Genomic DNA, 25,906 nt, shown 5'->3' with positions numbered 1-25,906 from the left:
GGGATGGTTAGATGACAGTATAAGAACACCACATAGATCAAAGAAGGTCAGAACTAAGAATCCAAGCAACAGTGGAGAGGTTTCCTTAAATTCCTTTCCCTGATAATGAGATTAATGACTACCTTATATGCTACTCTAGAGCGTTCATCCAGTAGCTGATAGAAGCAGACACCCACAGAACTGAGGGGAACTCCTGGAATCCAGTTGCAAAGAAGGCGGAGTGAGAGAAAAGGGGTCAAGAGCAGGCTGGAAACCCACAGAAACAGCTGACCTGAACAATGGGCACCCATGGACCCCAGTGTGATAGCTTGGAAACCAGCATAGGACTGACCCAAACCCCCTGAAAATGGATGTTAGTTAGGAGGACTGGACAGTCAATGGGGCCTCTGGCAGTAGACCAGTATGTATCCCTAGTATACAATTGGACTGTGATATTCTCTCAGCCTATACACATGGAGAAGGGCCTAGGCCCTGCTTCAATGATATGACAGACTTTGAAGATCCCCCATGGAAGACCTCACCCTCCCTAGTGAGCAGGAAGGGGATAGGGTGAAGGGGGGGCAGAGGAGGGAGAGGGAACTGAAATTTACAAGCAAAACAAGCTTGTTTCAAATTTAAAGAAAAATAAGAGAGAACACAGTCAAAAACAGAGATCAGTATGACACAGAGTCTAGGAACACCACACCAGCAAGACCTGAACATCCCAACACAGATGAAGCAGAGAGATTGACCTTAAAACAACTTTATGATGATTATAGAGACTTTCTAAGAGGTAATGAGAAAAACCCTTAATGAAATGAATGAAGAAACAAACAAAAATTTCAGGAAATGAAGGAAAAGATAAACAAAAAAATGCAAGAAACAATTCAAACAGTGCAAGGCTTGAAAGCTGAATTAGACCCCCCCCCAAAAAAAAAAGAAAGAAGAAAAAAACCCACAGTATGAGGGAATGCTGGAAATAGAAAAGCTGTTAAATGATCAAGAACTACAGATGCAATCATAACCCACAGAATACAAATCCCTACCAAAAATATCCTTGAAATATAGGAAACCAAATAATAGAGAAACCAAACCTATGGATAATGGGTATAAAAGAAGATAAAGAAACCCACCTCAAAATACAGAAAATATATTCAACAATAGTATAGAAGAAAAATTTTTCCATCTAATACCATGACAATGAATGTAAAAGAAGCTTAAAGAACAACAAATAGAGTGAACCACAAAAACAAGACTCCTTACAACTGAATAATCAAATCTCCAAACACACAATAAAGAAAGAATATTAAGATCAGCAAAGGAAAATTCCAAGTAACATATAAAGCAAATCTATCATAATTACACCTAAATTCTCCATGGAAACTGTGAAGGCCAGAAAGTCCTGGATAGATATTCTACCAACACTAATACGCCATGGATGCCAGCCCAGACTACTATACACAGCAAAGTTTTCAATCACTATAGAGGGAGAAACCAAGATATTCTATGACAAAACCAGACTTAAATAATATGTATCAACTAATCTAGCCCTACAAAAAGTTCTGGAAGGAAAACTCCAACCCAAGGAAGTTAACTACACTCACAAAAACACAGGCAATAGATAATCCCACTTTACTAGAAGCCAAAAGAAAAATGGGGGGGAAATCCACAAACAATACCAACACCAACAACACGTTCAAAACAAACAAGAATTAACAATAAATGGCCATTAATATCCCTCAATAATAATGGTCTTAATTCATATATAAAAAGACATAGGCTAACAGAATGGATACGAAAAACACACCTCACCTCAACTTCAAAGACAGACATTACCTGAGAGTTAAGGGTTGGGAAAGATTTTCCAATCAAATGGACCAAGAAACAAGCAGTTGTAGCAACCCTAATATCTAACAAATTAGATTTTAAACTAAAATCAAAAGAGATGAAGAAGGTCATTTCTTATTAATCACAGGAGAAATACTTCAAGATAAAGTCTCAATTTTGAACATGTATGCCCCAAATACAAAGGCACCCAGTTCCAAAAAAGAAACATTACTAAACCTCAAATCACACACAAAACCTCACACACTTATAGTGGGAGACTTCAACACCCTATTCTCAACACTAGACCAGACCACCAGACAGAAACTTAACAAAGAAACAAAGGAACTAACAGAAGTTATGACCCAATTGGGTTTTATAGACTTCTATAGAACAATCCATCCCAACACAAATGAATATCCCTTCTTCTCAGTGCCAGAACTTCTCTAAAAATGACCACATTCTCAGCAATATAGCAAATCTCCACAGGTATAAAATAATTGAAATAACCCCTTGTATCATCAGACCACTATGTTTTAAAGTTAGAATTCAACAACATCCTTAGCTATCAGGAAAATGCTTATCAAGACAACTCAGAGATACCATGTTGCCCCTGCCAAAATGCCTAAAATTAAAAACACCAATGACAATGAAGAGGATGTGGAGAAAGGGGAATGAACACTGATCCACTGCTGGTGGGAGTGCAAACTCAAATAGCCACTTTGGAAATCAGTATGGCAATTTCACAAGAAAATGGAAATCAGTCTACCACAAGATCCAGCAGTTCCACTCTTAGGTATATACCCTAAAAATGCACATTCATGCAATAAGTACATCTGTTTGACTATGTTAATAGCATCATTACTTGTAATAGCCAGAACCTGGAAGCAACCTAGACACCCCTCACTAAAGAATAAATGGAGAAAATGTGGTATATTTACATTGGGTACTACTCAGTGGAAAAAATACTGGAATCTTGAAATTCACAGGTGAATGGATGGAACCAGAAGAAGCCATCCTGAGTGATGTAACCCAGTCACAAAAAGACAAACAATAATCTCACTCATATACGAATATTAGACACAGAGCTAAGGATTGTCAGCCTATAATCCACACTGCCAGAAAAGCTAGGAAAGAAGGAGGATCCTAACAGAGACATACATGGTCCCCCTGAGACTGGGAAAGGGACAAGATCTTCAGAGCAAATTGGGAGCAGGGGGCAGGGAGGTAAGTTAAGAGAAAGAGAAGGAAAGAAGAGAAGGGGAGAGGAAGACATGAGGGAGCAGGACGATTGAGTCAGGGGAAGAATAGAGGAGAACAAGAAAAGAGATACTATTATAGAAGGGACCATTATAGGTTTAAAGATAAATGTGGCACTAGGGAAATGTCCTTAGACCTACAAGGATGATCCCAACTAACAATCTAAGCAATAGAGAAGAGGTTAGTTAAATACCCTTCCTGACAATTAATGACTACTCCAGAGATTGATGACTACCTTATATGCCATCCTAGAGGCTTTATTCAGTAGCTTCTGATGGAAGCAGAAGCAGACACCCACAGCTAAACTCTGAGCTGAACTTCTAGAATCCAGTTGCAGAGAGGGAGGAGTGATGAGAAGAGGGGTCTAAAACAGCCCGGAGAAACCCACAGATACAGCAAACCTGAATAAGTGAGAGCTCATGAACCCTGGTCTGATAGCTGGGAAACCAGCACAGGACAGACTCATGTGTGTCAGAGTGGGCAGTCTATGGGGCCTCTGGTACTGGATCAGTATTTATCCCTAGTATAATAATGGACTTCAGGAGCCTCTTCCACATAGAGGGATACTCTCTAACATGGTGGAGGGCCCAGGCCCTTCTCCAAATGATATGACAGACTTTGAAGATCCCCCATGGAAGACCTTACCCTCCCTGGGGAGCAAAAATGGGATGGGATGAGGGTTGTGTGGCAGGGGCAGGGTAGGAGGTAAGGGAGAGGGAACTGGGATTGATATTCCAAATTTAAACAAAAAGGAAAAAATAAATATGTAATTATATGTGAGTATTAAATTCCTTAATTTTCAGATGACAGAGCTGAAGCTAGGAGAAATCAAATCACCTTAGCATGACATTCTATTAGGTGGTGTTTTGACCCAAATTCAAATCTAAATTTGTCTATTGCCTATCTGCTTTCTTGCAGGGAAAAAAAAAAAAGTTAGTAAGACTTAGGCGTTCAGAGAAGAATGCAATCTCTTAGACAGCCATGTTGTGAGAATACAAACACCTTTCATTTTCACCTCACTGTGTCCCATCTATATAGAATCATCCAATTCTCTAATTTTACAAGTGCTAAGACTGAAGTTTTAAGGACAGTAAGTGCAGTAATAAAGAGTGAGAAGAAAGTGCTTTCTCTCTATGGAATCACAAAGGGAAAGAGAGGTCACATTGCCAGATGGAGCAATGCTGTCTGTCATCAGATTTTATAATATGGTGTAAACACAGGGTCTATGACACTGAGCAAGCAGGGACTAGCTTATTACCTCCCAAAATAGCACAAATGCCAAGCAACTTTAACTGTCTTAGCCCCAGGAGATTTCTCCATTCTCTGTGAATGTACAGTTGCATTAAATTATTTAGAAACTTAAGGCTTGAGTGTACCAGAAGGCTAAGCCCTAGTGCGTTGATTTGAAAATATTTGAATGAAGACTGCTTCAAATTAAGCTTGCAGCATTCTCCACTTCAAGTTTTCTAATGAGTCCTAATATTAAATCAGGTGCTGGATTATGAAAATAAACATAATATTCAATTAAATGAGAAGATGTACTATGAATGCATTAGTGAAAGACCTACTTCTCATTGTCTTTTGAATTTAAAGTGGAAGAGCTATTTCCCAGGCAAAGTTTGTCTACCAGGTGCCATTCTGCATGGATGATATGCAATGAAATTATAAATCCCCAACAGAGATTTTATTATTGTAGAAAACTTGACAGAATCTTAACCAAGAAGTAGAATTCTGCAGTGGTATAGATGTATGCTAGCTCTATATAATTCTGAAACAGTAAGAAAAACAGAGGGAGGAAAGCATTAAGTGCATTATATGTTCATTCATTCTTTATGTTCACAAAATTAATGTTAATAATTCTCTTTGAGATAATTGTGTATGACTTAAAACAAAGCTCCATAAGGAATGGCTTGATTTAAGAAACCTTTTCTATTTCAAATAAGGGCTGCTTCATTTCTGTTTTCAGAAGATAAGCATCCAAAATTTATACTTTACTCATTCAGTGTATTTTCTTCCGAAAAAAGAAAGATATTTCTTCAATACCCACTTTCACATGTCTTTTGATTCTGTCTCTCTTATCTAACTTTCCTGCAATTTACTTGGCAAAGCAATGGTTTTTCAAACTTTAGCAATGGCATTGTATGTTAAACAAAATACTATGTAGCTGGAGAGACTGTTCATTGGTTAAGAGCATGAACTGTTGAGGCAGAGGACCGGAATTTGATTACCACAAACCACATCAGGTACACAACTGAATATAACTCTAGTTCTAGGAGATCTGAAACCTTACTCTGGCTTCTTCAGGAAAGACATATATGTGTTCAGACACACAAACATATATACATACATGCATATGTATATATATCTTATAAACATTTAAAATTAAATTTCATTTGAAAATTTGATATTTAAAATTCATGAAAAGATAGTTACCTATAGGAAGTTAGGAATAGAGAACAGAGATGATGTATAATTTTACTCATCCCATCTCTGCTTCATTGGGAAGCTCTGTGAAAATGTGGGTATCTTCTTCAGGAAACAGTGAACTGCCATGTCTACTAGAGTTGAATATCTGGATCTGTTAAATGTGCTTTAAGGTTTATAAATTTCAGGCATGTATTTATATATTGGAATACCAAAAAAAATGAATTATAATAAACGGTTCTGTTTTCTGAATTGTGCTAAATATATTTTAGAAACTCAGTTTATTGTGAGCAAATTTCATTGTAACATCACGTTTCAATATTGTATCATTTAGAATTTCCAAGAGAAACAAAAATTGTATTGTTATATATGTACATTAAAGACATGTCTGTTCTTGAAGAATTGAGAAACTGGAATGTATTCATAGAGACTGTCGAATTGGAATATCCTGGATGGGCAGGTGGCAGGAGGAAAAGCTATTTCAGTACTGGGGCTGAAATTTTTTGGAGGAAGTTTAATATTTTTCCTTAGGAAATTCAATATGTATTAGATCCACTAATTTCCTTTACTTAAAGTCAGTTGATTACAGATTTTAAACCACATCTACAGTACAGCTTTTTACTAAGACCTAATCTAGCATTTGGTTAAATAATTGGGTGTCATAGCCTGCCCAACTATAATTATGAATAAAATTATAAATATAAAAATATAAATAAAATAATAATGATTCCACTTCATAAATATTTTCTATAAAATGAATCCATTTAAAAATATAACACAAAATAAACTTATAAAATAATATGGGAAATATTTTAAGTGCATTATTATATATGCTAATATGTACATACTTACACATTAGGAATTTAAAGAATTAAAAAGTTAGTTGCTCTATTCAATAGTTACTTTTTTATAATAGCAGAAATTATGCTAATTTTCTTCCATTTCATTTAATCTCCAGAGGCCTTTGTATGAGTATACTTTCTTTGATAATAAAGTATTTTGTAGTCTCTGTCTACAGCTTCTGATAAAGTATAAAATAAGTATACAAGCTTCCTAGCATCACGTTGTCATAATTTGACTATTAGTGTGACTCAGCAATATGAACATATAAAGGACTTAGAACTGTCACATATAATACCCTTTTTAGGACTACCAGTCTTAACTATTTCATCTGCATTAGCTCCTTCAGTCCTCACAGAAGCTTCTTCTAGAGCACATTCTTCCTGGTTCATTTTGCATAAATGCTAACTGAGGCCTTGATTAGATGGGTGGTACACAGTTCCACAGTTGAAATTTGTGTTTAAAATGCTAAGCTGGAGACGGTTCCCCAGCATCATGCTGAATATACAACTGGACATGTGCCAAAGCAAATGTCTAATATCAACAAGTCATGGTGAAGAAATATCAATAATTGGATACAGGTGAATCATTAACTTATCCCATAGTGTGTTTTAAATTGCCTGGTCCGTGTTCCAAATGATATGACAGACTTTGAAGGTCCCCCATGGAAGGCCTCATCATCCCTGGGGAGCAGAAGGGTGGAGTGTGGAGGGGTACAGGAGGGGAGAGTGAGGGAACTGTGATTGACATGTAAAAAAATCTTGTTTCAAATTTAAATAAAAATATTATCATAAAAAGAATCATTTTTTTTTCTAGAGTTGAATTCACAATAGGACAGGATTTAGACACATCAGATTGGTATTAATGATCAGGTCAAACATCTGTTGCCTTCCTCCATTTTCAGAATCACTGATCCCATAAGTAGAGTTGATTTCTGATGTTCAACAGGATTATATAGTGTTCTGTTTCTCAAATAATAATAATAATAATAATAATAATAATAATAATAATAATAATAACAACTTGTGATTAATCAGTAACTCATTGAGGTGAAATTTATATCTGATGGTAAATTAGTCATTCCAAGCATAGTGTTGGATTCCCTGCACTGGGGAGACCCCCCACTCCAGTCCTGGGATACAAGGATTGTCCCACAAACCAGGGAAATCAGCACTAGATGCAAAACAGCAAGAGGCTTTCTATTCCTCTTGGCTGGGGCTTATCTCTACCACACAAAGGAGGAGAGAGAGAGCCCCCTGCCCAATTTTACAGGAGCTTATAAAGACAAAACCAAAAGCAGGGGAGGGGATCTGGGGTTAGGGGCTAGCAAGCTCTTGATTGGTTGGGCCCAGGTGGCCAATTGTTGTCCGGGCTCATGCTCCTTATCTGGCACCTGCATCTGTGTTTCTAGGAAATGTTTTGCAAGCCCATCCCTGGGGGCCCTTCCTGGTCAGGAGTGCATGTTCTCAGGCTATTCTGGGACCCAGGGCAACTGAAAATTTTCCATCTTAACAATAGTTTTATCTTTAAAGTAGAATTAATTAATGATATGCTGATATTGCATATGACTTTGTCTGATAGATACATGTGTGTATACAGTTGAGCTCTGGTATGTCATTCAATATGTTTAAGTTTGAGAATTATTTTTCAGAGCCTCTAAGCTGAGAAATTACCTGTCTCACCTTACATAAATATTCACAATTCATTAACTTCTACATTAGTAGTAATTCTTTTTGGCTATTTCTGATCTATGTCTATTTGTATTTAATGAAGGCCTTAGGTATTAATTTTACAATTCTATACTCAATATAGAAAAACTAAACTTTGTCCTAATTTGACCTACATAGTTTATACCATCAAAATGGAAAATTAAATCTATCTTGCTTTTATTAAATTCTATGTAAGAACTTCTTAAAGTGTATTATCCTATATTCACACCAGGTCTAATACCTGAAGAAAATTAGCAGCATTATTTCTGAAGGAAACGAGGGAAGAATCTATCACTTTTTCAGAATGTGCCACAGCATACTCTGTAGCTTCGAGGTATGTTAGAAATTACAGTCTTCCACATTAGTATCTTTAAGTAAGAGGATGTAATGGATTACAAAACCATTTAATCTTAACCCCTACTTAATCACATTCCATTTAATTTTATTTTAAAATAAGTCCATGATGCAATGAGGATAAAATTTTGAAGCCTCTAGGCTACCTATAATTATTAGCTCTTTCAGACCCTTAGGACATACCATGGTAAAAGTATCCTATGAAAAGGTGCTGTCTCCAGAACAAATGATTGGTGGTGAATTCAGATGCCCAGTGAGAGTATGAGAATTTCTTCTCATCATCTCTGACACATGCTCAGCTAGTCATTACAGGTTTATGTCCCTCTCATTAGAAAAATAGTGTGGCCTTGGTCCTCTGCTTGTCTAGAGATGTAACGATCTGAGATCATCACTCAACCTTCTTCCTCAGAGATATGCTCTGTTAAAAGAACAGAAGAAAACCTATGCACTTTCACTAACAACAGCACAAGATATGGACTTTCTCCCATGCTTGCGCAGCTCTAACCTTGTAACAATCATAGAAAATTCATTTCCCCTAGATTTCTGTCAATACCATAACAAAGTAGCAGAATCTAGGAATGTTTTCTTTCCTTTTTTCTGTATTATTTTTAATTTAAATATATTTTAATATTCTTACATATCAATCCCAGTTCGCTCTCCCTCCTTCCCATTCCCCACCCACTCCACAGAGAGGGTGAGCTTTCCAGAAGGGATGATCAAAATCTCTCATTTGGAGTTAGGTCTAGGCCCTCCCTCTGTCTCAAGGCTAAGAGAGTATGCCTCCATGAGGTATGTGTTCCCATTAAGTCCTTTCCTAGGTTGTAGTGATCATCTCCCTAGAATCTAGGAATCTTCAAAAGTAAGATTTTTGAAGATTCTGAAAACTAGAGCCACAACTGTCATCTACATTTTTCAGATGACAGTCTTTATGTAAGATAGTCTCAATTTCTCCCTGTGCATATATGAATTCCTCACATTGTTCTAATTCGTTTATAAGCACATAAGTCAGATTGAATTAAGGTAAATGCTATGGACTCATTTGAACTTAGTTATCTCTTTAAAGACACCATATCTGAATATAATCAGATGTTTGTATTTGCCAACATTGGAATTAAAGCTTCCAGTTATTCCTTTGATGAGCATAGTTTCACTCCTGACACCAGTCTCTGTCCAGACCTTCTTGCCACATTCTGGATGCCTGCAGCTTGTGTTCTTTAATCTTGGCACTTGTCTTTGCAATGCTAGCCCATGTCCTTGCTATACTACATTCTATTTCACAGAACTTACTTGGAAAAGAATGCTAATTACTGTAGCAGGTGAGAGAATATGCAGAGTTGGGGCTTGAGAAAGGAATAGCCTTTACTGCCCTGTGCTGAGTCATTCAGTATCTCAGCCCAAGGTCATACTTTTCCTCAGCTGTTCCCAGCCAGTGATACAGCACTGGCACTCACCTACTCTGGTTGCTTTAAAGTACAGGGTGCATGTGAAGACGGTTGTTTGTGTATCTCTCCTTCTTGTTTTAAAACTGTCCTTGAGCTGTACCGCACTCTAAGGCTGTCTGTCTTCCTTCTTGCTTCTTCACAGTGCTCAAATCTATACAGCAGGTTTCTGGTGTTTTACCTTCCTCTAACTGTTTCATTTCGCCTCACAATTTCCAGAACCCTTACCATTCTTTAGGACTATCTCATTTTTTAATCCTGTACTTTTCTACATAGCTACTCTCTTCACTATCAATGAAAACCATTGTGAAATTAAATGATAATGCTACTGAAAAAGAAATGTATGGTTACAAGAACACAGTCTCTTGATTTAAAATATTCAGAAAAACAAACATGCCATGTCTATTTAAGACAAAAAGCATTTCAATTAAATAAAGTTAATGAATAATCAAATGCACTTTTTTATTGCCATGCAGTGTTCACCAGAGAAGACATCAAACTGTTCAGGATCCCAGTGTAGCCCCAAGCCTTTCTCATGGTGATATTTTAAGTACAGAAACATATCCTGCATGGACACGCTTCAGTTTTGTAAGAACAGTGAGGCAGACGTGAAACTACAGAAGATAAAAAGCATGACCAGTACATTAAGTTCCAAGAACAATGAACTTTGATGGGTCAGGCTTTTGCTTTGGTTTTGACGGGTGGCAACTAATTTCCTATGTGTTCGGTTCCATGGCCTGGATGGCACTTCCATCATAGAACCAGCTGTGCTAAGGTTCGGAGCTAGACTAAGTTCTATGGGCCTGTTACAGCCCCACAGGTTCTTTGCTCATGTGTCAAATCTCTCTACTTATAGCGGTGAGTCTACGTGTACATTATTGGATTTGCCTTTCCCCTAGCAAAATTCCTCCTTTAATGCTGGAAGCTCAGATCTTTGTGCTAAGTCCCTCAGCTGAGGGACTAGGGCCACATCTTCCTGTCTAAGGTGGGAACTGTGACCACAGCATACCTGATTTTATCGAACAGAAGTAACTGCTCCCATCAGTGTACAGCACTCTTCAGCTTCTCATAGTGGGCCATCTGTTTGGTCATGTGAAGGATACAGTAGTCTGGCCATACAGGCATCTGGAGTCAGGACTAGGACCCTAGCTGAATACATTTTTCATCATGGCCTTGAACGCTTCAACACTGCCAGCACTTCCCTGGATAAGCTGTGAACTTCTGACTAAGGACAGCATTTCCCATCATGAGGGTCAATGCAGGTGACTTGTCCACATCTACTGCATCATCATAGACCCTACAGCTCCATAATGGAACCACATAGCCTGCTGTGCCTCTCATCTAGTTGATAGAGTCTGATGACACTAACTTTGATGATATCTTGGAGATTCTCAGTTGGGTTATCATCTGGCAGCATGCTGGCCTGGCTAATGGTTGAAGTTTTACAGAATCAGACATGGGACTGATCCAGGAGAATGGTGATGATACGATGATAATATGGCTGATGCCTGATAATATTGTATTTGGATATTGCACATCTACCACTCTGAGATCCCCCTCAGAAGAGACTCTGCTGAGTTCAGGGTGGTTAGGGACATTTCTTGCCCAGAAGTCTGTTTGTCAGATTTATCTGTTTATTTATCTATTACGTATCTATTTATTCCCAGCGTGTCATTAGTGACAATTACCTACAAATTAGCTGGCCAACCAGGAGAAACAGGATGAGGCTTTTGGACAAATAGGCTAATAGCCACTTCCAGGGTTCTGGTGTCTGGGCAAGTATCCCTTTTATAGGACTCTTCAATCTTTTTTCTTCTTTTTTTTTCCAGGTCTCTCTGCCTCCCCACTTTGGGATCTATTTTATTTTATTTTATTTTTTATGAGTGCTTGGCCTTAGCTTGGTTTCTTTCTAGCCAGCTTTTATTAACTGAAACTATCCTCTCTACATTTTGCCTCTGGGCTTTTAACCTTCTCTATTCTACATATCTTTCTTTCCTTCTTAGTCCGTTGTTTGGTTGTGTGACTGGGCAGCTGGCCACTGGCTTTCTCTCCTCCTTTTCTCACTCCTCCCTCTTCTGGTTCTTTCCTTCTATTTATTCCCTTTGCCTGGCAGCCCCACCTATCCCTCTTCTGCCAAGCTACTGGCCATTCATCTCTTTATTAGATCAATCAGGTGCTTTAGGCAGACAAAGTAATACAGAGTTAAACAAACAATTAAAGATAATAATATAAGAATGCAACACATCTTTGCATTGTTAAACAAATAACATACCTTTAACTAATATTCCATAACAGGGATCATCTCTGAAGTGAGGGTGGAAAGAGCCAGAGGTAGTGAATGAGTTCAAGGAAACAATGTTTTTCTGAACACAAAAGGGCAGCTGAAACAAATAAACTCATTGTGATTGTGATAGCAAGCTCAAGACTGGCAAAATCCCAGCATGGACGGAAGAGGTGGTCCTGAAATCCTCCCACTAGCTGAGGAGATACTGGCCATTGGAAGCTGCTGCCAGGGGAAGTCAAGTTTTCTTTAAGAGCATAGCCCTGATAGATGGATCCCATTCCAGGGGATGGCCCCAGCACCTAAGAACATTTGGCCAGTACAAGCAGGACTCATGGTTTTGTTTTGTTTTTTTCCTTTTTTTAACATTTCTTCCTTCCTTCCTTCCTTCTTTCCTTCCTTCCTTTCTTTCTCTGTGTGTGTTTTGTTTTGTTTTTATATTGTAAATTTTTAAAGCATGCCTAATAATTGGCACCTGTTTATATTTTTTTATTTTAAATTTACTTATTTTATAACCCTACCATAGTTTTCCCTCCCTAATCTCCCAGAACTTCTGCTCCCACCGTGACTGCTGCCCTTCAAATTCACTCCTCCTAAGTTTCTATACAAAAAAAGTGCAGAATTCTCATGGATACCAAGAACAGAAAAAGAAGAAAAGAAGAAAAGAAAAGAAAAGGCATCTCAAGTTACACTAAGACTAAGCACCTCCCATTGCTGTGCAAAGGAACCCAGCATGAGGAATAGGGTTCCAAAAGCCAGCAAGAGTCAAAGACAGCCTCTGATCCCATTGTGGAAAATCATACAAGAAGACCAAGGTACACAACTGTACCATACGTGTAGAGAGCCTAGATCAGTCCCATGCAGGCTCCCTGGCTGGCTTTTAGGTCTCTGTGAGCCCCAGGTTATATGTTATATCTTTGACCCTTCTGTCTCCTACAGTCCTTCCTCCCTCTGTTCAGCAGAATTCCCTGAGCTTGGTCTAATGCATGGTTGTGGATCTTTGCATTTGTTTCCATTAGTTTCTGGATAAAGCTTCACTGATGACTGTTGCGATATGCACCGATCTTTGAGCATAACAGAATGTCATCAGTCATCATTGCATTGCCATTTTTTCCTCCAGTAATGTTTTGTACTATCCTAGGTCTCTGAACTATACAGCCTTTGGGTCCTCACACTCTAGGCAATGTCAGGGGTGGCCTCAGTCTCATGGCATGTGTCTGGCAACCAGCCATTGGTTATTTCAATCTCTGTACACAAGGACAGCCCATGGAAAGGACAGATGAAAGTTATATGGCTAGATTCATGTTCCCACCCCTTCACAAGACGTCTTGCCTGGTCAAAAAGATGACTGGTTCAGGCTACTAATTCTCCATTACTACAAGCCTTAGCTGTGGTCATCCTTAAATATTCCTGGGAGTTTCCCTTGCATCAGGGAAACTGACACTAAAAGATCCTCCCTTTCCAGTCATCTCTTTCTGTACTATCTCCCAATGCTGCCTACCTAATCCCTTATGTTCTCATCCCCATTTGCCGTCTACCCATGAAAACTCTTCCATTGTTCATTCCCAGGGAGAACCTAGTATTCCCAACTTGGGCCCTCCTGTTAACTAGCATCTCCGTGTCTGAGGATTGTAGCTTGGTTATCCTTTACCTCATAGCTAATATCTACTTACAGGTGAATAAATACTATGTTTGTCTTTCTGGGTCTAGGTTACCTCACTCAGGATAATGTTTTCAAGTTCTACGCATTTGACTACAAATTTCATGATGTCATTGGATTTAACAGATGAGTAATGTTCCATTGTATAAATGTATCACATTTCCTTTATCCATTCTTCAGTTTAGGGTCATCTAGGTTTTCAGGTTCTAGCTATTATGAATAAAGTTGATATGAACATAATAGAGTAAGTATCCTTGTGGTAGGATGGAACATCCTTTGGGTAAATCCTGGAGTGGTATAGTTGGATTTTGAAGTATATCTATTCTCATATTCCTGAGAAATCACCATGTTGATTTCCTAAGTGGATGTACAAGTTTGCATTTCTACCAGCAACGGAGGCATCTTCCCCTTGTTCCACATCATCTCTAGCATGAGCCGAGCTGTCACTTGTGTTTTTTGTCTTAGTCATTCAGACAGGTGTCAGGTGGAATCTCACAGTTGTTTTGATTTAAATTTCCCTGATGGCTAAGGATATTTGAGTATATCTTGGACATTTGCCCTTCCCCTGTAATGAGATTGATGACTACCTTAGATGTCATCATAGAGCCTACATCCAGTAGCTGACAGAAGCAGAACCAGAGATTCATAGCTAATCACTGAGCAGAACTCCTGGAATCCAGTTGTAGAGAGGGAGGAGTGATGAGCAATGCTGGGGAAACCCACAGAAACAACTGACCATAGCAAATGGGAGCTCACTGACTACAGACTGACAGCTGGGAAACCTTCATAAGACCAGACTAGACCCCTGAGTGTGGGTACTAATGTTTTATTTTTTGTAATTGTTAATCTTATATGCACCTACTTAGCTAAAGGTGTTAAAGAGCTGTAAGAGTTCTGTGGTATAATTTCTAGGGTCACTGATTTATATTATCATATAATTTATGACTAATAATATTTTGACTTATTCCTTTCCAAATTGTATCCCCTTGATCTCCTTTTGTGGTCTTATTGCTCTAGCTACAACTTTGAGTACTATACTGAGTACTGTAGTGAATAGTCTTGTCTCATTTCTGAGTTTTGTGAAATTGCTTTGTTTATTATGTTTAGGTATGTCCGTTGTATCCCTGTTTTCATTAAGACTTTTATCATAAGGCCTTTTATCAAAGGCTTTTTAAGCATCCAATCAGATGATTTTGTGTTTTATCTTTCTTTTAATATATTTATGTGGTTGATTTATTGTCAAATTATTATGTGTTGAGCCTTCCTTGCATCTCTGGATGAAGCATATTTGGTTATGATGGATGATCTTGTTGATATGCTCTTGGTTTCTGTTTGCCTGTGTTCTCTTGATTATTTTTGCATCAGTGTTCATGCATTGATCTATAATTCTCTTTCTTTGTAGAATCTTTATGTGGTTTGAGAAACAGTGTGACTGTGGACACCTGAAAAGAAGTTGACAATGTTCATTCTATTTTTATTTTGTGGAACTGGTTTGAGCAATTGTAAATCTGGTAGAATTCTGCTCTAAAACTTGGCACTGAGTAGTTTTTGTTGTTGTCTGTTTATTTACACACACACACACACACACACATATATATACATACATACATATATATATATATATGTATATATATATATATATATATATTCTCTCATTTGTAGTTCCTAGATTTTATATATATTGGTTTTGTTTCATTTTTTAAGGTTGGGAGTCTTTAATATCTACTTCAATTTCCTTGAGAGTATAGATCTGTTTAATTTGTTTATCTGACTTTGATTTAATTTTTGTAAGTGGTTTCTATTAAGAAATTGGTCTATTTCTTTTAGATTTCCCAAATGTGTGGAGTACAGGTTTTTGAAATATGACCTAATGATTCTCTGGATTTTCTCAGTGTTCATTGTTATTAAACCTTTTTATTTCTGATTTTGTTAGTTTGGATATTCTCTCCTGGCCTTTTTAATTAGTTTTCAAAAGGGATTGTTTATCTTGTTGATTTTCTCAATGAACCAACCCTTTATTTCACTGACTTTTTGTGTTGTCCTCTTTATGTCTATTTTATTGATTTGAACTCTCTGTTCAATATTTCCTGCTGTTTACCCCGTTGGGTGTGTTTGCTTCTTTTTGTATAGATCTTTCAGGTGTGCTGTTAAGTAGCAAGTGTGAGGTACCTCCATGTTCTCTGTGAGGCCCTTAGGGTTATGACCTTCATTCTCAGGGATACTTCCATTGTGTCCCATAATTTTGGCTGTGTTGTGAATTTGTTTTCATTGAATTCTAAGAATTCTTTAATTTCTTTCTTTCTTTATTCCTTGGTGATTCAGTAGAAAGTTGTTCAGGTTCCATGAGGTTGTAGACTTTTCGTTGTTTCTGTTTTAGAAATCCAGGTTTAATCCATGTTGGTCTCCTAGGATGTCGGGGGTTATTTCAATGTTCTGTCTCTTGAGATTTGCTTTGTGACAGAGTATGTGATCAATTTTAAACAATGTTCCATGAGTTGTATTGAAGAAAGTGTATTCTTTTGTAATTGGGTTAAATGTTCTGTAGGTATCTTTAAATCTACTTGAGTTATAATGTCTAGTATCTCCAGTATTTCTCTGTTCAGTTATTATCTGGATGATCTGTCCATTGGTAGACTGGGGTACTGAAGACTTCCACTACTGATGTGTGGGAGTCAATGTGTAATTTAAGCTTTAGTTGTTTTTCCTTTACAAATGTGGGTGCCCTTGTGTTTGCAACATAGAGTTTGAGAAATAATATGCCATCTTGGTGGATTTCTTCATTGATGAGCATGAAATGTCCTTCTCTTTTGATTAATTTTGGTTTGAAGTCATTGTGTTAGATATTAGAATAACTATGCCAGTTTGTTTCTTGGAGCCATTTGCTTGGGAAATCTTTTTCCATTCCTTTACCTGGAGGTGTTGAGGTGTGCCTCACATATGGAGTAGAAGTATGGATATTGCTTTCACATTCATTCTGTTAATCTGAGTCTTTTTCTTGGGGACTTGTGTCCATTGATATTGAGTGATATCAATGACCAATGATTGTTATTTTTTGTTATTTTCTTGTAGTTGTTAATGTTATGTCTCTCTCTCAGTCTCTCTCTCTCTCTCTCTCTCTCTCTCTCTCTGTGTGTGTCTCTGTGTGTGTTTGTGTCTATGAGTTTATATTGGTATTTTCCTTCCTTGGGTTATACTGCTGTGAGATTACTTATTGCCTGTGTTTTTATAGATGTAGTTAACCTCCTTGAGTTGATAGTTTTTTCCATCTAATACAGTCTGTAACGCTAAGTTTGTAGACTGACATTATTTATATTTGAACTTGTCGCAGGATATTTTGTTTTCTCCATCTATGGTGATTGAAAGTTTTGCTAGTTATAGTAGTCTCAGATGGCATCTCTGGTTTCATAGAGTTTGGGGCATATTTGTTCATCCCTTCCTGGTTTTTAATCTACATCGAGAAATCAAGTGTAATTCTAATAGGTCTACTTTTATTTGTTATTTGGCTGTTTTCTTTAGACACTTTTAACACGGTTTCTTTGTTCTATGTCTTTAGTGTTTTGATTATTATGTAGAGAGGGGAGTTTCTTTCCTGATCTAATCTATTTAGTGTTCTGAAAACTTCTTGTAGAAGTACTGGAATGTCCTTTTTGTTAGGAATTTTTTTTTCCCTATGATTATGTTGAAAAGCTTTTCTGGAAAGATGTGGATTCCTTCCAGACTAATGTGGTTTGATCACACCAGACCGCCTGAAACAGAGTACAAGCTGATCCTACATTCCAAACAGCTGGACAAAACAGCCCTACAGACTACAGCTAGGATATCTGAATCTTCTTCGAATCCCCCAAGACAGCGCCCCTTACCAGCAGGAAGTAGTTTGGAAAGAACGACGCCCAAATTCCCAAATATTGTGTATAAATGTTTGTTTTCATTTAATTGGACTTTGTTATATAAAATTAAATAAAAAATACTCTATATGCATAAAAAAAAAAGAAAAGTAAAAAAAAAAAAAAAAAGAAAAGCTTTTCTGGGCCTTAGAACTGGGAATATTCTTTTCTTCTATTCCTATTGTTTTTAAGTTTGAATTTTTCACATTGTCTTCGATTTTCTGGATGTTTCATAGCAGGAATATTTTAGAGTTAACATTTTCTTTTTCTGATATATCTATTTTACCTATTGTGTCTTCAAAGCTGATATTCTCTCCTTCATCTCTTGTATTCTTTTGGTAATGTGTGCATCTGTAGTTTGTTCCTATTCCCTTAAATAGATTTTATATTTCCAAATTTCCTTCAGTCCTTCAGGTTGGGTTTTCCTTATTGATTCTATTTTCAAGTCTTAAAAAGTTTTATTCTTTTCCTTCATTTGTTTGTATTTTCTTTTCAGTTTTTTTTTTACATGCTACAACCATTTATTAACTCCCTACAATTTTTGTATTCTCTTTTCTTTGATTTATTTCAGGAATTTATTAATTTCCTCTTTAATGACATCTATCATCACCATTAAGCTTGTTTTAAGGTCACTTTGTTGTGCTTCAAGTACACTGGATATTCAGGGCTTGCTGGAGTGGGAAGACTTGGCTCTGGTGGTGACATATTCTTCGCTGTTGTCATTTGGGATTTTACACTTTCATTTAAGTGTCTGGATTTGGAATGATTATAGGTCTAGGTGCCAGTTTCTTGATTTATCTTTGTTGGATGTGTGTTTTCTTCCTTAATTTCTGTTTCCTTTCTGATTTAGCACCCGTGGCCTGTGGTTGAGTAAAGGGTTTCCATCCACATTGGAGGCTGGAATTCTTATGTCCTGTGGTCCATCATTGATTGCTGTCCAAGTTGGGGTCTGTAGTTCTGGCTATGTGTTTGGCCTCTGATCTGGTCAGGGGTCCTCTGAGCTTCAGGATGCTGGCCCACTGTCCCACTGTTGACTGGGAAGGAGGCTGCTGCCTGGGAAGTTTTCAGGGAGTTGGCCTGAACTCTGGGGTATATAGTGCTTTCCTTGCCTCTGGTTTTCAGTGAGCTGACCTGGCCTCTGATGGCATAGAAGAGTTTGAGAAATATGGTCTGGGATATGGTTATGAGGCGAGGATATGGTTATGAGGAGAGTTACACTAAATGAGTGCAGGTTGTGAAGGAAGCAGTCTTCTTAACTGGTTAACAATGCTGGCCTGGCCTCTGCAGGAGTAGGAAGCTTCCATCATAAGTGTGGGCTGCCATATTGTGAAAAGGAGAGGAAGCAACTGTTGGAGTTTTGTTGGGCAGGCATGGGTATTGTGGGGGTTGATCCTACCTGGGGTTCAGGATGTTGGCCTGGTGTCTGGTGGATTAGAAGGCTTCCCCCAGGGCTGTGGGTGATCATAATGTGACAAGGGGAGAAGCAACACTTGGGATTGTGCTGGGCAGGTTTAAGTGGAGGTATGAAGTGGCATACATATTTTTCAGGGAGCTGTCCTTGACTCTCTGATGGGGTAGAAGTCGTATGTCAGAGGTGTGGGCCAGGATATGGTGATCCTATTAATAATCTTAAACCCTTTTGTTTTTGAAGACTAATTTTTTTTCTAACTAGGGCTGACTGTATAACAAAAACAATGGTTTTTAGCAGTTGTCCTTAATTCTTTCTTTGGGGTCTGGCAAAAATTGTATAAAGTCTTAATTTGTTCGGTGTTTAATGGAAGAGGACATCCATTCTGTTAGTTTCACACTGCTTAATCACCTCCCCCAATCTGCTATAGTTTTTTCCAGAGAATGTTAAGTTTTGAATTTTCCAATTATACAGATCATTGGTTGAATAGAAGAAATAAACAATGAAAAAAAAAAAAAAAAAAGGAGTGGGACATTTTCTTTACTCAGAGTATAGCTCCGAGGTCTATTTCCCCCTCTTTCCTGCAACTGGCTTCTAGGACCGTACTGTGAAGGGAGCAGATGGAACCTGAACTCTGGGAATTGTGGCCTTGTGATTAAATGAAGGTCCCTAGATGAGGACTCTTCCCATTTCTGAAAAGAAAACAGGACTGTTCCTGGAGTTGGAGTCAACTGAACAAATAAGCCCATGACCAGGGTGGGGGCATGGTTGATTTCCTTTGGTGGGACTGAGAGAGGCAGAGATTTCTGGTTCTACTAGGTGATATGGTGGAGTCTGAAGGTTCCAGGAGTAGGAGGTCAGGTAAGGGTGTCTTTTACCAGAAAAAGCCACTCATCGATGCAGAGAAACCATTCAGGGTGGCTAAGGTTTTATATTTCAGATGGTATCAATCACCAACTCCCTACAAGAGACAATTGATTACAAAGCCAGTCTGAAAGTTTTTTTGTGAGAGAAACAAACATCATATTCATTCTCCTCTACATAATCCCCACTTGGGCAAAGAACCCTGCCAACCTTTGCTGTGGGCAGTTTTGATCTGTTTTTGCATTCAACAGAACTGATAGAGACACTCAGAGAGATACACATTAAAGACAACTGGGTGGGGTGGGGGGCTTGCTTGTTGTTCAACTTATCACAGAGCAGCCAGAGAGTAGGTGGTGGGACTTGGCTGAGGAGGCCACCATGGCAGAGCTGCAGGAGGTTAAGATCACCGAGGAAAAGCCACTGCTGCCAGGACACTCTATGCAGACACATTATGGCTGTATCTCCTTTACTATGTATGGCACCACCGTAGGACTCAACTATAAATCTTGCTTCAAGCCACTGTTTCAGTTCAGGGATATGCAAGAAATCATCCAGAACTTCGTGTGGGTTCATGTGGATGCCCCTGGAATGGAAGTGGGGGCTCCTGTGTTCCCTTTGGGGTACCCGTACCAGTCTCTGGACCAGCTCAGACATGATTCTTTGCATCCTGCAGAACTTAAATTTCTCTACAATAATTGGAGTTGGTGTTGGAGCTGGAGCCTACATTCTGTCACCATATGCTCTGACTCACCCAGACATAGTTGAAGGTCTTATTCTCATCAACATTGATTCCAATGCCAAGGGCTGGGTGGATTTGGCAGTCCACAAATTAACAGGCCTCACCTCTTCCATTCCGGAGATGATTCTTGGATATCTTTTCAGTCAGAAACCCTTTTGGAAATTCTGAATTAATACAAAAGTATAGAAATATCATCACACATGCACTGAACCTGGAGAACATTGAACTGTATTGGAACAGTTACAACCACCGTTGAGACCTGAACTTTGAGCATGGTGGTGAGATGACCCTCAAGTGCCCTGTGATGTTGGTGGTAGGAGACCAAGCACCTCATAAGGATGCTGTGGTGGAATGGAACTCAAAACTGGACCCTACATAGACCCATTTCCTCAAGATGGCTGACTCTGGAGGTCAGCCACAGCTGACTCAGCCAGGCAAGCTGACGGAGGCTTGCAAGTACTTCCTGCAAGGCATGAGCTACATGGCCTCTCCCTTCATGACTCGTCTGTTTTGGTCTTGTATGGTATCTCTGACCAGTGTAGCCTCCATCTATGGGGGTCGTCCCTCTCCTGCACCCTGTCAGAGTAGCGAGTCTTGGACTCTCCCTTTTGGACCCCTGGGGCACACCATGGAAGTCTCCTGTTGAATGACTCACATTGCCCTGGTGTGGAACCCAGCCCTACCTCCTGCAGCTCTAACATGAGAGGTGTGTCAGGGCATTGGGCTAGAGTAAGCAAGGAAAGGGGGCAGATCATACAGGGAGATGACCTTGATCTTTAATTGCTAATCTAACCTTGCCCTTTAACCTGTGATTTCCTCTAGCTCCGAGGAGGGATGTCCTATTATCTCTTAGAAATCCAGGCCCCCTGAATTATCTCCTCCCCTGTTTTGTTGTTGAGACGTCATTGTGTCTTCTCACCCTGATCTAGGTGTCTGTAGGTGAGGAATAAGAAGCTGTTACAGCTACCTTGGGGCCTCCATCACTCCCTTTCTTTATCCCATATTTGCAAGGGTAGGAGAGTTGGGCGTGTGTGTGTGTGTGTGTGTGTGTGTGTGTGTGTGTGGAGGTAGGGGTGGGAGATGGGGAGATTCCATCCCCCAAAGCTGACAGTGGCTTTGCCTTGACTTTTCAAGCCTCTGAAGGCATTTGGCCTAAATGCATGTCTATCTGGGAGGCTTGCTGGTGGGTCAGTGATCCTTAAAATGTGACAGAAGTATCCAACATGTAAAAAGACAGTTAGAATGGGAAATGGTGGGCAGCGAATATAAGAATGGTAGAAGGGTTGGAGCTGGGGCAGTAGTGTGGGACCTGGGCCATTTGGCTACACTAACTTTGGTAGCTGTCAGTGTGTACCTAGAGTAGGACTAGGGGAGAGAGCTTAGGTCAGACTGCTTGGGGCTTGGCATAAGGGTGGGAAGGGCTACCCCAGGCTCTGACCATACTGTTATGTGTATGTATCCTGTCTCCCACGTCTGCTGTGACAATAAACTATAGAGGAAACTGAAAAAAAAATTAAAAATAAAAAAAAAAAAAAGACAACCCGGGGTGATACTGAACATTCATACTCCTGAATAGTCCAGGAGAGTTTGTGACATCTCACATATTGCACCCTCTCCTTTGTGTCCTTAACAAGAGACACCTTAACCAGACTTATTCTGGGGATGAGAGACTCATCAACTGTCAAGTTGGTTTCCCTTTTGGATGGAGGTGTTAGACTCCTCAAGAGCATCAACAGTGGTTAAGCAAAGGGTATACTAGCAGATTGGAACATCTTTATATTGATCACCCCTTAGGGGCCCCTTGACTAATAGACTCCTCTGCTCAAGGGGATTTGATCCCCACAGTCTGAAAGTCAGTCTGAGATCCTTTCTTTAGAGATCTCAGTGGGACCTCCAGAAATGTTGTGGGGTGTTCACTCAGATAAGAATTTAAGCCAATAGAAAGTCATTATTAGCTGGCTAGTGCATGTTATATATCCCAATGTAGCACTAAGCCTTTCCCAGGTGAGATGTTAGCACAAAGGCCATGTCCTGGGTTGATAAACTCTAGTTAACAAAAACAATTAGCCATAAGCAGAACTACCATATCTAAAAAAAAGCAAAGTTAATAAATTTAGACAGTTCCTCAAATCTATGGACTTTTAGGAATTTATTTTCATTTTGGCAGGTGGTGTTGTTTACATGCTAGGTACAATGACCTAAATGGCATTTTCCATCATGGAGTCAGTTGTGCTAAGGTCTAAGGTAAAACTAAACTTTTACACTTCACAAGTGCAAAGAATACTTTGTGCAAACACCACATTAATATTGACCCTTTATAATTATAAAATCATTTAAAAAATTTTATTAATTTCACTTAAGAGATTATAATATATCTACCTTCTTTTCACATTCCAAACCCTCCCATATAATGGCTCTTTTTTAAATTCACAACCTCTTTTTTTTATGAACTGTTATATACATAATAAATACACTTTCATAAATAAGTAACTACAACCTGCTCAGTTGGTATGATTCTCTTTGTGTATATATCTTGAAGGCTGACCATAAAGTCTCACCAAATTAACTGAACAAGGACAAGACCAAAAGACATGCTATTATGCAGGGAGAGGGAGGAAAGCCCATGAAGCCTCAGTCATACACAGCTATAGGCAACTAAGGAATATTGAAAGATTTAGAAATAATCTTCCATAAGGAATAAAGCATTATTTATTATCCAATTAGTTTTTTTTCAGTTATTAGTGAAATAAACTAACTTGCTAGACTTTTCAAGCATTTAAAAAACTTATTCTTCTTGCTATAGTACCATTTTTTTCAAATTATAAAGACAATATTAAGACAATGACTTCCCCAAACTATACATAAGTTTATGTGTCAAAATCATCAACAATAAATCATCAGGAGGAGTTGAAAGGAGAGAGTTGTGTCTCCATTTCTCTTCCAAAAGGGACATAAGGAAATCTGCAAACCATGACAGCCTAGGCTCTGCTCTGTACTTGAGGTCAGGTTGTTCCAATCTCATAAAGCTATTTTCTATTTATAACAGCATAAAACTTTCCATATTCCTTGCTTCCCTTCATTGTCCCTTTTCCCTAACTTTCGTAAAAACATCAGCATTGAGCTTTCTGAAATCAAAATCCATCATAAGTAAAAGTGTTATCTCCTATTCCCTAGAACTTAGCCATTCTGACTGTGATTAAATAGAAACTCTGTCAATGAATCTTAATTTACATTTTTTTGGTAGCTGAAGGTTTTATTTCTAGAAGTTTACTATCTATATGCACTTCATATTTTCAGACTTAGTAAGCATTACACTTTTGATTGTTTTTTATTTAGCTTTTGTATTTCTTTGTATATTTTAGATATTAATAAACTAGATGTGTAGTCAAAAAATATTTCCCCATTCTTCCAGACAGCTCTTTATTGTTCCCTTTACATATAGATACATAAAATCATATATGTATTTACATCATTTGTATATGAATGTAGAAATATGAATGAAAATGTCTTAAATAACTAAATGAATAAGATGCTAAAAGGATAAAATATAGAAGGTGAATGTTCACAATATATACATTGTACATATACATTGAATTTCTGTACACTAAAATCAAAACAGGATTGTAGGAAATAATGTCACCTTCAACTCAAGCTGCTTGAAATTCATTTCCTCAAGAACACAGCTTCTTCTGCTACATGCACATTGAAACTGGTTTATCATCTTCTGTCCTTATACCACTAGGTCTTATTTGGACATGATATTGTTAATAGTTTGAAATAATTTCTAACAGTAACATCTAAGTATGCTATATTTCTACAGCAGTTCTCACAGCAGTTATCTTTGACCACATATTTCTTATTGATACATATGTTTCCAAGTAAGGTCATCATCTCAACTTTTCTGAAACTCTTTCAACTACACAAATATCAGGGATTAAGGTTCTTTATTCTCACCCTTGGTAGTATAATTTCTGATCTTAGCCAAGTCTGGCCTATTGCTTTGCGTTGTATTTTCAAAGAAACCAGACATGTCTACTATATTTAACATTTCAAACAGCTTCAGTATATTTATTTTATTTTTCCCTACCTGTCACTTGTTTTTGTCTGAACGTACTTTCTTGAAGGTAAATCTGAAATATACAATATATACTTCTCAGTATATTGCCAGGGTGCTAAAACTGGATACTTGTTACAGTTTGAATGGTGGTAGATACTGAAAATCATATATTAGAACACAGTATCTAAGATAACAGTGTTCAGGAATGAGGACTTCTGGGAAAAGATTAAATCCGGGGATCTGTTGTCTTATGAACTCATTAACGTGTTAAGATCTCTTTATTGATGCCTCATAAAAGATGCTGAAAACATAATTTGTCTCTTTCATTGTGCAAGAATGCAGCAATCAGGTACCATCTTCAAATCATAGAGAAGTCCTCAGATATCATATTAGGATTTCCAAACTGCAAAATTACAGCAATGCATCCTCAAAATTTACAAATTATCTATCCTTAGTGTGTTTGTTATAGCCACCCAAAGTGACTATATCAGTGCTGAATGAATACTTATTGAATGAACACATTGAATTGAGTTGATAGTAAGTATAATCTTTCATCTCAGATAGGAAATTTGTATATATTTCTGAGATAAGCATCATTGTTTTCTTTTTCACGCAACCTATTTCTAACCTTTTCATTATATGGTTCTCTGCTTATAATATTCACATCAATAAAACAAACTTTTGCCTCTGTAAAACACTGCAAGAATATATATATATATATATATATATATATAGAGAGAGAGAGAGAGAGAGCTCTTGGTGTGACTAGAAAGTTAGTATAGAATTCAGTGTTAGAGAAATATATTTATGACATCTAAAGTCAGTAATAAATGCTGGACTTGTAAAGTATAACACAGGAAAAAAGTAAATAGTGTTATGTTATCCTAAATTTCTAGGAGAATGTGTTCTAACTACAAAAGGGTAAACGCAAGTCAAAAGCAAAGCAGAGGCAATAGAAGGCAAGTCTTTGATCTCATAGGTATATTCATGGCATTGGTTGTAATAATGGTTTCATGGTGGGTTGATTTTTCTCCCAGTTAAATTCGCATATATGATTTGTGAATGCCAATCATTAAAAAAAAAAGAAGATAGGGTTTTTTTTTTTTTTTATTTAATTCCTTCTTAGAATCTACAAATGATTACCAAGTAATTTCAGTGTCATAGAGAAGCAAAAGTCATATTCA

The 25,906-nt window shown here is 38.0% G+C and overlaps 1 pseudogene; it reads left to right on the top strand.

Moving 5' to 3' along the window:
- Positions 1-20,304: 20,304 nt before the first annotated feature.
- Positions 20,305-21,350, top strand: LOC127236281 (protein NDRG2-like; annotated as a pseudogene).
- Positions 21,351-25,906: the final 4,556 nt, after the last annotated feature.

The sequence above is a fragment of the Phodopus roborovskii genome, unplaced genomic scaffold (genome assembly GCF_943737965.1).
Source record: "Phodopus roborovskii unplaced genomic scaffold, PHOROB, whole genome shotgun sequence".
NCBI lineage: Eukaryota > Metazoa > Chordata > Mammalia > Rodentia > Cricetidae > Phodopus > Phodopus roborovskii.
The sequence above is the reverse complement of the archived record's forward strand: the minus strand, read 5'-3'. Positions and strand labels throughout refer to the sequence as shown.